The 15978-nt window shown below is 33.8% G+C and overlaps 1 long non-coding RNA gene across 1 annotated transcript; it reads left to right on the top strand.

The window, feature by feature from the left end:
• The first annotated feature begins 11551 nt into the window (after nucleotides 1-11551).
• On the top strand, nucleotides 11552-13112 carry LOC117319520. The gene is made up of 2 exons (XR_004530760.1): nucleotides 11552-12037; nucleotides 12656-13112. It is a non-coding gene; the product is annotated as an uncharacterized LOC117319520 (long non-coding RNA).
• Nucleotides 13113-15978: the final 2866 nt, after the last annotated feature.

A 15978-nucleotide genomic window follows, 5' to 3' on the forward strand; every position in this document is an offset into this window, starting at 1 on the left:
GCTCACCTCAAAGTGACCATAATAAATCATTTTAACAGTGACATTTGACCTATTGAACTTGTGCTTGCATTTCTCATGGCTGGATCAGGTGAGCTCACCTCAAAATGACCATAATAAATCATTATGACAGTGATATTTGACCTATTGAACTTGTACTTGCATTTCTCATGGCTGGATCAGGTCAGCTCACCTCAAAATTACCATAATCAATCATTATAACAGTGATATTTGACCTATTGAACTTGTACTTGCATTTCTCATGGCTGGATCAGGTAAGCTCACCTCAAAATGACCATAATAAATCATTATAACAGTGATATTTGACCCATTGAACTTGTGCTTGCATTTCTCATGGCTGGATCAGGTGAGCTCACCTCAAAATGACCACAATAAACCAGTTCAAGTTATATTTGAAAAGCATTTAAAGATAAAAGTGTTAGCTTTTGAAAAAATATTTTGGTCTAATCTGATCTTAAAAGATCTAGTTCACTGATACTACATAATTGATACATATAATCTTGTACATGTAAATAATTTGTTTCTAGGAATCAAATCAAGTTCTCTTGTGCTGATGAAGTTGGTTTAAATGAAATCTAAAATGAAATAACCCAAATTAATATTAATTGGAAAGTTTGTGTGCTGTTTATAAACTAGTCTTCCAGGTAAGATAATTGGAAAGTATATGAACTTACAGAGAGTAACTGACAATTTATAATTCATTTCAAGAATGTTCAACAATTTTACAACTTTTCATAAAGGTTTGATATACATATACACTGCCCATAATAAAATGGGTTGTTAAAGGTACACGATATATATATATATATATATATATAATATACGACTTCCACAATGATCATGTCAGGGTATCAGGCCGACCATCACTGTACCATTGAAACGTTCTTTTTTAAGAACGCCGATGTGGCGCAGCGGTATAGGCTGCGGATATTTCTGCCTAGGCGATTGGGTGCCTAGATCGTGAGTTCGAGGCCCGGTCAGGGCACGAGTCAAAAAGTTGTCTAGCTTCCTTCGTCATTTGTGTTTCTAAGCTATATATATATATATAAGGGTCAAAGAAGTAATATGAACAGTATAATCCAGATAACACTCTTTGAACTCTTTGATATACTTTCATGTGCGGGGGAATTCAAAATATCTCTGCCGTTGGTCGCATAGCGTTCTAGTGTTGAACATGATGCAGTCACGCTAGTATCCGCCTTCGGCCCACGTTTGCCGAAGGGTTCATTGTGGTTTCTCCAGTTACTAAAACATTATTCTTATTGTATTTTATTGTATTTCCAGTACTTCTTATATAGATTATGTGATTGTATTTGTAATTTTTTGTGTTTTGATAAAGGGGCGGATTGCCTCGAAAATTTAACAAGCCTTATTGTTTACACTGTTTGAATTACTTCTTTGCCCCATATATATATATATATGATGTAACTTTAGGAATGATTTCATTGATTTTGAACACAGAAGATTTTTTTCATTTTTGAAGATTTTTCAACAGCACATATACATTTACAATTTAATTTTATTCATACATCATGCATACATTCCTTCCATTCTTCATAAATTCAACACATAACATAGAAGTTGGCCCTTTCAGTTTCTGCAGATCAACAAGTTTATAAGTCTGGATTGAAGAAAGTACAAAACTTTATTGTAAATAACTGGCTGATGATACTCAATCGTATAAAATAGTAAAAGTAGTATTGTATATATATGCTAAAGGAAATGACCATATCTATCTTGCAAAATGCCCATGCCCAATAATAATCCCAGCCACGTCAATTGTAGTTTAATGAAAATGCTTACAAATACATGTACCTTAAGATTGCCCTGTCATAAACTTACTGTGGCTATACTTTATGTTAATGTTTTTTATTGGTCAGCAAGGCTTATTACAAGATAATATTTTTACATGGTATAAAATTACCATAATCAGAAAAGTATATATAATATTGGGTCAATTGGTTTAATTTGAGTCAACGATAACTATATATAGTAAGCCAGAGGTCCTGTGTTTGATCCCTAGCTCTCAGTTATGGTGCTGCAAGTATGGACTCGTGAATAATGAATTGCATTACATTTAAAAACATCTCTATAACTTATGGAAAATCAAGGAAACATTTTAACTTGAGAAGGAGTATATAATGAGCATGCATACAGTGTTTTTCCTGTCTGTATAACTGTGTGCGCAAAAGACTCCATTCCCCATCTGTTTTAGCCTTATTTTCCCCAAAAAGGCATTATAAATACCCAGTTGTGTCCATTGATTAAAACTTCCAAAAAACACAAAAAAATAAAATGGCAATTTACAGAAAACTACTGATCAGAGAAGAGGACAGTTAATGGTAAAAATTGGTGTGTGTGCCATGATATATACATCTAGAATTTAAACTGCATTATAAAACTTGTAAGCATGATATACCAGGGACGTATAATAAGATGTCCCTGGATATACTAATGAAAGAAGGCCATGTTTTTTAACATAATTTGGTCAATTGAAATTTTCCAAAAACACTGTCACAAAACTTGTTAGTCATGCAGAGGTCCCTATCGTTTGCTACATGTACCTTAATTGTAAAAGCATTGAAATAATTATACATGTAATTTATCATGGGAATATTATCTGCAGCATGGCCGTATATTTACCTGGTAACATATTTAAGATATAACTTATAAAATACACAAACTATATAATTTCAGATGGACGGTTGCTCATTGAATAGTATGTTATGGGTTAGCTTCTTGTTGTTTCTATCTTTAAATTGCCTATGTCAATAATGTTGGGAAATGATCTTTTACTTGTACACGTGCTAAGCACCTATGCTCATCCAAGGAATAAGGAAATAATAAAATAAAGCAGTAAATTCCACAGTACATTTCTGCTATACTTACCTTTAATTTTGGTACACCTGCTTTCCCAACCGTTATATTTTTTTCTGCGTTGAATCTTTGTTTACATCTTGTATGCAAACGAGGTGTAACATACGCCGCTCACAGACAACGTTTTACAGATGCTAGCGTAGTATTCGCGGGTTTCCCGACACACTTAATATAATTATGTGATTCCAAGATCTTCACTGTGGTGTTTTCGAATGTTGACACATTTGATTATCATCATTAACAGTGAAATACTTGTATTATGATCTGAAAACTTGTAACTCTCACGGCGGAAATGACAATTTTCATTGCACATGCGCGCTTGCAATTCTCACGGTACTTGCAAAGTACACGCTACAGCGTCACGACAACGCAATCCCTGACGGAAGTGCGGCTTGGAAAGAATGCGTCGTGCGCAGGCGTGGTGACTTATACTGTACTAAGTATGTACACAGGGGCATGTGTCTTATATTTAAAAACTGCTACATATTAAGACGTTCTGGCTATTTTTATAGGACTAGACATGCCCCTGTGGTATGTATGTATTGAAACATTTAACTATTATAAAATATGTGATTTCGTTTGGAAAGTGATGCACAGGTTCAAAGATCTTATTCTGACTGATAGGAAATGGAACAATTTTCTCTGCTGTCAGCTAGGCCTGGACTAATTGGATACGTTGTAGTTTGAAATATTACTTACATGAGTTCTGGCAAGACGCAAACAAAATGAGTACAATGTTATTATAATATGACGTACAACACACACAACCTGATATACTCTTTGTCATGTCAATATCTGGTTCTGTGCATTGTTTGCCGTCCTTAAATGACCTTAGCATTGTTATTATAACCACAGGTGCCTGACTCGTTTTTATAAAATAATAACATATAGAGTACATATAAATGAGAAAGGTTCTGAACTCCCCCAGGCTTGAAATCTGATGTATTTATTTCTAAGTACCGTAGCTTCGGTTGTATTGGGTGGATTTTTTCGAAGTAGGACTTAAATTGAAGAGAAATGGTCAATCTTTAAAATAAGCCATAACATGTTGTCGATTTCTCGATATTAGTTTACGAAATCGGGCGTGAAACTTCAAAATCCCCTCGATTTTGTTTAGTCGGACAAGTTGACGTAACGGGGTCACCGCACTTTGACTCTATTGGACATAGCTTTAAATACGAAGTCCACGGGTTAATCAAGAGGTACGCTTCATCAGATCACCGAATACAACTATTACATACACTTACTTTATGTATACGAGCACCCTATCGACGGCCCCGGGACTTTTTATGCATACTGATAGCAGATTTTCCACTTGAGTAGCCATGTTGTGTCAGCCGCGGTAAATTTGAACAAGCATTCTGATTGGTTATAGAAAATGTGTTGAACCAATCAGAATGCGTGTTCAAATTTACCGCGGCTGACACAACATGGCTACTCAAGTGGAAAATCTGCTATCAGTATGCATAAAAAGTCCCGGGGCCGTCGATAGGGTGCTCGTATACATAAAGTAAGTGTATGTAATAGTTGTATTCGGTGATCTGATGAAGCGTACCTCTTGATTAACCCGTGGACTTCGTATTTAAAGCTATGTCCAATAGAGTCAAAGTGCGGGGGTTGGGGTATTTACCGAAACGGGGTGTACCTAATGAGTGACCAGGGAGTAATGAGTGTCCAGGGAGATACTTTTCACGCCCAGGAATTCGTTAATGAAGATTTTTGGAAATTTTTTTCTGTAACGTACATATTGTCCCATTATCTACCACCATGCAAAAATCTCACTTCGATCGGACCAGTGCATATTATTAAAATGCACCGATGAAGTTGCAGTGCAGCGTGCACTCGGGTGTCCCGGGCGTATTTTACACGCCCAGGAAGTCGTTGATTTAAATTTTTTGATTATTTTTTCTGAAACATACAGATTATACCTTTATCTAACATCATGCAAAATTTCACTTCGATCGGACGAGTGCATAATACTAAATTTTACCATAAATCTTACGATGTTACGATGAAGTTGCCCTGTATTACGGCTGCGGTTGGCACATGAGTGTCCAGGGAGGTTTTTACACGCCCAGGAAGCCGTTGATTTATATTTTTTTATTATTATTTCTGTAACATACAGATTATACCTTTATCTAACACCATGCAAAATGTCATTGCGATCGGACGAGTGCATAATACTAAATTTTACCGTTAAATCTTACGAAGTAGTGTACTCCAAAGATTGGAAGGGAAGTAATTCTATTGTTAAAATAAGAATGTTACCAGACTGCGACGAGGACGCGGTTCTACAAAGAGTCCGTTATTTATTTATTTTATAACGAGTATAACTAATATATTGGCTATATGTAACACATTTACTTTATTTTTTTGACTCTCCATAATTTTATTTTATTTCTTAACACTAAGATATTGTTTATGATAAAGTTTTTCAAGTATAAAATCAGAATATACTATTTGGAATAATTTCCTCACTTTGCATTAAAACATTATTTATTTGATTATAGATGAAGATGTAATTTATTATAAAACTTATATTATGTGTATTTTTTACTGAATAATGTCACAATGTTTGATGATGATTTAATATCTTAACCAATTTCTGCATTGTACTTTGCATAATAGTTATTGTTGTAACTCATAATTGATTCATCTATATTCATGTTTTATTTTTTATGATATTTATTTATTAAATGTTTGATAATAACTTAATATCTTAACCAATTCATGCATTTTAATTTGCATAGTAGTTATTGTAAGTCATGATCTATTCATCTTTATTAATGTATTATTTTTTATGATATTTATTTATTGAATGCCTTTACATGAGTTATATATACTAACTGTTTTAGACTTTTAGTTAATTTTTGTTGTTGTTAGTTACTTAGTAATTGATAAATTGTTCAATTGGATATTTATATAATTACATTTTTTAATAAACTGCTGTAAAACTATTCTGATGTGAAAAATTTTGACAGGATTGCCTGATAATAATGCTATGTACAGTGTGATTTTTGTTTTTAATATGCAGCATTATTTCTTTTAACAGTATAATTACAAATCTTATAAGAGCTTACAATCAATTTATTTTGTATATATTTTTTCTATTGCAATATTCCCTTTAGAGTGTTTAAACTTTGTATGAAACCTTTTGAAAAAAAACAAATTTTACTTTTAGAGTATCCTAAACTTTCATTTTTTTGGCAGTTGTCTTGGCATTTCTTACCCTTTTTCCTGTCCTGTCTCTTCTTTAAAAGGTTAAATATTGTGCTAGCTAAAACCGGCTGTACTTCCTCCTTTGTCATTAAGAAATAAAATTTAGAATCATAACAGTAATTTAGAAAGTCAGCATTCACTGTTTTGTCATGATTATAAAGTTTTTGATGTTCTTGGTTATAAAAGATATATTTGCCTAAAAAATGGGATTCTGTTTCAACTTCGTAAGAATTAAAGTATACAAGTAAATTAAAACAAATACATGTACACATATGTAGATGTTTCTTTGGTGTAAGTATATTATTTATTTTTTTTCTCATTTCAAACATTGATTGTTAACACAGCAAAGGAAGTATAAGTACAAGTAGTACAACATAGAAAATGATACATTAATGTATTAAATAAAGGTATTAGACAACAGACTTTTAAGAGAAATTAAAGGAAGAAAAACAAGAGGCCCAAAGGGCCTTAACGGTCACCTGAGATTTGAAATATTTTGGCCAACTAAATTGACCCTTTTTCGCCCCACCCATCAGTCCTAATGGGGTCAGTCTATGAAGAGTATTTGATTCTAACATATAGTAGATAAGAAGATTTTTGAAATTTCAGTCAATTTGACCCTTTTTGGCCCCGCCCACCAGCCCCTGGAGGTCAACCAGGGCCAACATGTACATAACATCAAACTGTAATCCCATGCTGATAATTTGAACCAAGTTAGAATGAATTCCAATACAAATCCAACAAATAATAGTCAAAAATGTGATTTCCCTATATAAACTATAGTAAAGTTTACCCCCTACCCAGGGGCAAACGTGAGACCCCAGGGTCATGAAATTCACAATTTTGGTAAAGCAACTTAAGACCCTTCCATCTATGAAGAGTATTTGATTCTACCATATCTGAGAGTAGAGAAGAAGATTTTTGAAATTTTAGTCAATTTGACCATTTTTGGCCCCGCCCACCAGCCCCTGGGGGTCAATTAGGGCCAACATGTACATACCATCAAACTGTCATCCCATGCTGATAATTTGATACAAGTTAGAATGAATTCCAATACAAATCCAACAAATAATAGTCAAAAATGTGATTTCCCTATATAAACTATAGTAATGTTTACCCCCTCCCCAGGGGCAAACGTGAGACCCCAGGGTCATGCAATTCACAATTTTGGTAAAGCACCTTAAGACCCTTCCATCTATAAAGAGTGTTTGACTCCACCATATCTGAGAGTATAGAAGAAGATTTTTAAAGTTTTAGTCAATTTGACCCTTTTTGGCCCCATCCCTCAGGCCCCTGGGGGGTGGGGACCATATAATTCACACTTTTGGTTGACCTTCAGCCATAGAAACTTTCTGCCAAATTTCATTGAATTTTGTTAAGTGGTTTTGGAGAAGAAGTCGAAAATGTAAAAAGTTTACGGACGCACGACGGACGACGCACGACGACGGACAAAAGGCGATTAGAATAGGTCACTTGAGACTTCGTCTCAGGTGACCTAAAAATCATATCTAACAAATGATTCTTTTGAAATGCGTGTATATTATAATCATATAAATTAGAGAGTTTGAAATCTGAAATGAAATACAAATAAAACAGTCAACTGGCATTGGAAACTGTCCTATATCCAATAAACAGTTCTTCAAAATCTATTTCAAAGTTTGAAACTCGAAATGAATTACTGATAAAAACTTGTTGATATAATGATAAAAAGAACGTGCATATGGGATAAGAATGTGAAATGGCATCGAAAACTGTATGAAATAAATGTTTTACATGGAGTGTACAGAGGAGTCCGCGTGTAAAAAATATTATAATCTGTCAAAATGTATTGCAGTATTTCAAAGTTAGAGTCTGCAACCAAATTGTGAATCATGATACGAGATTCGTATCAAATAATAGAAAAAACGGTCGATGGATTTTAACTGAAATAAAAGGTGATAATTCGTGCCATTTCGGGAAGATAAATGTGTACAAGTTTGTACATGCATTTGTTTAACCAAGGACAGATCAATTAAAAATCTTAAGTCCCTTATATCCAAAATAAAAAGGCCACTGATTTTATTTTTTATCCGACCATATTGGGCTGATACCTAGTGTGATTAGAACCATCTTCTTGGGATCTAGATAAACCCTACCCTACCACATTGTTCCGACAATAAACGATCAGTACCTCTAAAAACGGCCCTTTTCAAAGCCGACCCCTTAACTAAATGTGTTAAAAAATCTCGAAAATGCACAACTTAAATCGATAGAACTTACACTTCAAAAAGCCAATTGGTGGTATTACGTAGTCATCAATAACAGTAATTGATGATTATTCACTCGGGCAACAAACGGTCATTTTTGTACACGTGTTGTTGCAGCAGTACAAGATGCAGAAAATTACATTTGGTAATAAAATGACTTTATTTTTTCATGTTTCTGGTAGCAACAAAATATTCTTTTTATATTAGAATAGAAATAAGCAAACTGATGGTGAGGGACAAACAGCACGACACCTAATTTGTTAGTTACGTGACTCCGCCTACTGATGGCTTTCGTTACCTGTCACTCGTCTTCCATTGAACACAAGTGAGGCGGAGACGCGGGTTAGTTGACAGCTAGACCGGCGCCAAAGTTATATAAACTAATCCAATTAGACTACACCGCAGGTGGGCGGAGTCACCGATAGATGATCTTTTTCACTTGACTCGGTCAATTATTGTTTTATAAAATATTAATGCATTTATTGATCACTTCGAAATTGTAAGAATGTATTCATGGTTTTGATGAAATAATACGTTTTTATAAGTATTTTATTTCAGGTTTCAGATTTGGAATTCCACAATTGACATATTAGAGACGTGTACATAATTTGGTTTGATTTATTTTGTTTAACGTCCTATTAACAGCTAAGGTCATTTAAGGACAGCCTCCCGTGCGTGCGACATACATGCGTGTGGTGAGTGCGTATGTGTGTTTTGGGAGGCTGTGGTGTGTTCGTGTTAAGTCTCCTTGTAATAGGCTGGAACTTTTGCCGATTTATAGAAGAAACGCAGAGAATGTCTTTATTCTTCTCTACCAAAAATGGTATAGATATAAATGTTCTTTGTGACATCATGCCAGAAAGATTAGCAGAAATCCGTAATATTTTAGATTCCCATCATCTGAGACAACCTAACTTTCGATTAGAAAATATGCGTATTTCCTTCTTTCCGTCGTCCATCAAACTGGAACGATCCAGATATTAAAGGATTCGTCTACTTAGAAGTTCATTAAAAGAAACATACCTAGGAAGTGTCCAATAATAAAGGCATCTTGGTGTGTGGCTCCCGCATGTTAAAAATACTGCATAGCCGTTTGAAGAACCGTGCTAGCTCTCTTAACTATGACCTTTTCAGAGCAAATTTTAAAATTAATTCTCCTGATTATATGTGTGGTAATCCTTGAACGACCCTTAAAGGTCCTTGGTTGTTTTTCTATTTACAATTTACATTGTTATAACCTTTCCGCAAAAATCAAACCTCCGACTTTCTCCTATTGGGCGAACCAGAATACGGGCATGTTAAATAAGTCCATAGCCGATTTTAATACATTTATCAGGTATGGCAACGGAGTTATAACGTTACAATTAATTCTGTCATAATGCGTTATATTCTATTTGATTTGCAGGAGATTGATAAATAATTGATATATTTATTTTTAAGTCGTTAATTGTACTAGAATACTAAAACAATATATGTTTGCCTCTGATTGTACGTTATCTAGCGAGTGTCTAGCTAGATTAGCCGAACACGCGGGTTTGTCACTCATTAAAACTATTTATATTGTAAAAAATAATGTTCGTATTTAACTTGGAATGTATGATTTTCGTATTCATTTTAGAACTCAAAGTTTACGATGTTATTAAACGTTCTAATTACGGAACTGAAACTGTAACTGAAGGAATAATCGTAACTGATGAAATAGTAAGTTTTTATTCGTATTTTATTCCGGGTTGCAATATGTTATATATCAATTAACAGGGACATGTCAAGTTGTTATGTAAACCAATACAACTACCGGTCACACCGCAGGTGGGCGGCGCTACGGGATTACTTTGTCAGATCACAGGTAGATATAAAATGGCCTGGACAATGAAGTGATCACCGAAGGCTGGATTCAGTAACAAAATACAATAATATACGCTCTTCCGATCGAAGTGAAATTTTGCATGGTGTTAGATAAATATATAATCTGTATGTTACAGAAAAAATAATCAAAAAATATAAATTAACGGCTTCCTGGGCGTGTAAAAACCTCCCTGGACACTCATGTGCCAACCGCAGCCGTAATACAGGACAACTTCATCGTAACTTCGTAAGATTTAATGGTAAAATTTAGTATTATGTACTCGTCTGATCGAAATGAAATTTTGCATTATATTAGATAAAGGTATAATCTGTATGTTACAGAAAAAATAATCAAAAAATCTTCATTAACGGCTTCCTGGGCGTGTAAAATACGCCCTGGACACTCAAATACACGCTATAATGCACATTTAGTGGTGCATTTTCGTATTATAAAATCATTTGATCGAAGTGAAATTTTGCATGGTGTTAGATAATGATGTCATTAATATGTTACAGAAAAAAATTATCAAAAAATCTTCATTAACGAATTCCTGGGCGTGCAAAATGCCCCTCGACACCCGAGTGCACGCTGCACTGCAACTTCAGAGGTGCATTTCCGTATTATTAAATCATTTGATCGAAGTGAAATTTTGCACGGTGTTAGATAATGGTCTCATAAGTATGTTACAGAAAAAATAATAAAAAAAATCTCCAATAACGAATTCCTGGGCGTGCAAAATGTCCCTGGACATTCCCTGGTCACTCATTAGGTACACCGCCGAAACGGACCGAAACGGAGATGGAATTACCGAAACGGAGGAAAATGGGGCTTAAATTAGCATTCTTTTCAGAGAACGGACCCGAATATATGTTCTACAGTGCCTAACTGTGTCATATGTAAAATATCGGGGGTTTATTTGACCGAGAAGTATTTTAATTCGATTTTTTAATCATTCGCGATTAGCGGCCCGATTGTCGTCCGGGTTGCATTACCGAAATGGCCGATAATGGACCCGAAATCGATATTTTTACAAGAGAATGGACCCAATAGAATAATATTTGGTGTGTATAGATGTCAGAGGTAAAATATGTTTTATTTCTTTTGCCTAAAAGTATTTAAAAATAATTATCAAAATATCCGATCCACGACCCCATTGCCGTCATAGTTGAATTACCGAAATGGCCGATAATGGACCCGAAACTGATATTTTTACGGGATAATGGACCCAATTAAGTATTCTTTGGTATATACAGAAGTCATATGAAAAATATTTTTGATATGTTTTCTCTGGAAGTATTTTAAAATAATTATCCAAAAACCCGATCCACGACCTAATTTTCGTTTACGTATTGGTCATGAATAAAAAAGGAGCCGGAAAACAGAAATCCGGATATATTAAAAACGAAACGGACAGCTTCTTTATTAAAAAAAAAACAACTTCCACCTGCTTTATGACATGATTTGGACTTCAACATTTTTGTGTTATTGAAGATATCGGAGATTTTTTAGCTATTTATGAATGATGTCAGTTCAGGGTGAGTAACACAAATTAATTCCATCAAGTACAGTATGTCACGCTCGCATAACTAGATTAGTAAACATGGTAAGTATTTTTGTGGTGTTTCTATGTGGTATGTATGTAGGGTTTGTATTTAGTGGTGCGCTACCTATAAGTCGGACCTCTCTGTCAGGTAAGTATTTTCGATAAAGCGCGAGAGATACGAGATGACGGACGATCGGTAAGGCACGCTCTGGACGGAGGATCGTTCGAGGTATTGGAGACATTGTTATATTTGTCTCATATGAGTGAAAGCACAGAAAGCTGACTGTGGTAAGTGTTTGCCCCTTTTTGGTTTATATTGCCCATGTATTTATCCGATTGGATTATAGTATTTACCTGTAGGAGACCGGTCAAGCATTTATAGTTGATGCGGTCCACTCGTGCGTGACTGAGTTGTTTACGTGTATGTTTGAATTTCTATAACTAGTTATTGTTTTATCTATATGTTATAATGGTAACTATAGTATCAATAAGCTGTATAAGCAAGATATTTGTATATCAGTCATGTATTAGTTGTATACGGGCCAGTTATTGTCATATATTTAGTGTAAAGTAAGCGTATGCGTTTTCTATAGGTATGGAGGCCCATAGGTGATAGACTGTAGTTATTTATTGTACGCTGTGGACCCGCAGGGTTACCTAACTGATAATTTGCATAAATATGCTATATTATTCAGTAATTATAGTAATATTTAAGTTTGTGTTATTTAAATATCCTGAATTTATATATAATTGTATATCTGGAAACCCCAGTTTGTTAGGCGTGTAAATGTATGGAAGCGCGTAAGTGAAATAAATATCTAGCTCTTGTATACGCGAAGAGACTTTTAAACTACCTGGAATATTACGGATTTCTACAAACTATGCCCTATTTTCTGTATTTACCAGCTTTCTACCGTGGATTATTAATGGAACTGGGTGAGATGGACCAGCCAACACAGTAACAGTTTTGATCATGACAGGGTCATCTACATGTGATAGTCAGTGGCGGTATAACCCAGCCTTGTTTCCCGGTGATACAGTTGACTCATATAAGTCAGTGGTCAACAGTTCGACCTACATGTATACCTGTGTGGTTTCCATGTGGCAGTGATGATGATTCCGATATCGGCTGATTGTTATGTTAACACTGAAGTGTTATGAGATACTGAAGTATCTACATCTACGCTCATAGCTGGCCACTCATGTGACGTGATAGGACAGTGGACCAGAGGAGTTGATTGGAAAGGAAGAGGACAGAACTTTTAAAAAGACTGTATATATCCTTATGTGTAGTGTGAGTGTGTGTGCATTTTGTATATATAATAGCCTTATAAATACTGTAAATAAATATGTATATACCGTATAGAATGCTTTATTGTGTTATCAATACTGGGTATGGCTGTGCCGCTCTGACCACAGTTACACAGTACACAATATAAATCTTATTTATCCAATATTTTAATAATTAATTGACAAACATTTGCGGGAGAAGTTATGTTTTTTTACAACAGTTCTTGGCCTACAGAACATTTGATGAGATTATTATGATATACATTGTATATTGTGTTGTCGTTCTATACTTATTGGGAAATTGGTAAGGCTTTATTATCAAATTATGTTTCCATGAAAAAAAATTTGATTTGACCATTTTTGCAATCTACTGCACATTGTTTATTTCAGTATTTGACTTTTGTCTGGAGACCTCCAACATGTTTCAAATGATTTCTTTAAAACTTTTAAATATTTAACTTTGTAGTGTAATTAAAGGTGAGGGTTATAACCACTCATAAGAATTTCAATGCAACATTATATGACATTCGATGTGTGCCATCCCTTGCTACTCTTGATGTCAGTACAAAAGCTGCTCATCTCTGTATGGTTCCGATGTTTATAGTTTATGCAGATAGATTCAGCAGCCACGTCGGTCAAACGTGCCATAATAATTGTGTTGAAGATATCAATATGACATTCATAATTATAAATCTTGTCGCTTTCATTCCCATGATGATCACTAGAAGACATTGTTGTTCAGACCTATCTTTGGTAAAAATTTTGATTCAAATTCTTAAACAGTTTTCATTAATGAAATGAAACATGAAGCATAATACATGAGCATTTATGTTTTTAATTATCTTTCGAAAACAAAATTAAACTTAGTGCTTAACCATTGTTTATAATCCAAATAATTGAAACCTCAACAAGATAAGACAAATAATTACTTTTCACATTTTATTGAGCTCAAAGGCAAAGACATGAAATAAACAGTTGGCAATATGAAACAAGTCAAAGTTTTAGAATAAATGTTTCCCTTGTGAGATATCATTTTTTGAAAACTTCACCCACTAATGGAAAATCACTCAAATAAATCTTAAGTGTAAACAGATAATAAAATATGTGTTCTATAACTAATGAATTTAGCACTGTAATACTGCAAATTTAAAGCAAGCACTGTATTTTGCATATCAGTTGTATAGGTATGCATGGACAAAGTGATAAGCACAAAGAGAAAAAGTTATAATGTAAATTTCATTGGAATATATATATAACAGTTACACAAGAAAACAATGCTTCTAACATGCAGTTAGCCTTATATAGTTAACATAGGATGAAAGAAAATATTCCTCTCAAAATATGTTAAAAGCTTAAACACTTATGAAAAAAATAAATCAACTTTTTGTGTGAACAAATAATGTAATATATATTGTATAACTGATTTTAAAACAAGCACAGTTAAAGCATAAAACCCATAATTGGAATAAAATACAATAGAGATTTCAAAAAAATATTTCACGCAAACATGTCTGTATACTCATATTTCACTGCAAATGTAATATACCAACAAGCACTTTAAAAAAATGAATTAAATTAAAAAGATCTATCAATAATTAAAAAAAATCAGCAGCTCTATTTCCTCTGCTCTTGCTTGTTGTTCTTTAACAGAGATTCCTGGTAATCCCAGTATTCTGAAATAAAATGTTGTTACTTAATTATCTGACATATAGTGTTATTCTAATAAGATAACACGATCCGAGAGGGATCTTGGCATCCACTATTGAATGGTATTTATTGGTTCAATATCAGACGGATCTTACAATATTATTACAATATATGTTTAAGTGAATGCTGGTTATTCGAAAAAGGTGAATTTTATTTAAATGGTTATTGTAAATACGTATTCCCAAGGAAAACTGGTTTTGATGAAAGTAATGTAATCTTCTATAAAACTGCTAAAAAGTAAGATGTCTTTAGTTGAAAATATACATGTAGCATAATGGTAAAAAAAAAAAGGAGTAGGGTTTTAAAGCAAAATAACAGCAAAGTTTCCCTTTTGGGGCCTTAACCCTCTAGCCTCATTTATATAAGATATAACTGTCCTTCCCCAATGGTGTTTTTGGAAATAAAACACTTTGGGGTTAAGGAGGAGTAGGGTTTTGAAAGAAAAAGTCTAACGGTGGACCATGGATGGAGCATGATACATGCCATAGGTCATCCTGACCTGACCTAAAAACTATAACTTATATCATATGTTATGAAACACTCTGATTTCTTTATTCCTTATATATGGTAGATATCTGCAAATTGTCTTACTTTCTTTGCTATTACATGCATTTGCTATAACATGCAGAAAATACAGAGGTAAAGATATCCAAGAAAATCAGTAAATTCTATTCAAATTTATCATATGAAATGCTCTTTTCTATAGCCATAGGATTTGTATCCCCCTAACTTCTGTAAGATATGCCCAATATATATATATATACCGTAGCTGTAGAATTTGTATACCCCCTTCATTATGTAAGATATGCTCATTCTACAGCCATTAAGGATTTGTATCCCTCTACTTTATGGAAGAAGAAGAAAAAGAAGAATAATTTCCTTTCCTCTGTCCAATATTAGCAGTTAAAAGTCTAATATTTATGGGATTATGAGTGAAAAATTCTAAATTTAATAAATGGCATGATCAATCCAATATTAGGATTTAAGGTTTTCTTATTTGGTGACAGGATCCTTCCAACGTTAGGAGTATATAAGTGCCTAAGGAAATAAGAGTTTGAATTTTGATCATCAAATGATGTTTGATTTTTTTTTAAACATTCAGGAATTTAATAAATAGTATGATCAACCTATAAGATGTTTTGCAGCAGATTCCATGACTGTCATTTCTTCTACACCTGCAATCATCTGTCCAAAATCAGTTTATTTTGTTTAATTGTTTTTAAGGCATTTAA

This window comes from Pecten maximus, unplaced genomic scaffold (genome assembly GCF_902652985.1).
Source record: "Pecten maximus unplaced genomic scaffold, xPecMax1.1, whole genome shotgun sequence".
NCBI lineage: Eukaryota > Metazoa > Mollusca > Bivalvia > Pectinida > Pectinidae > Pecten > Pecten maximus.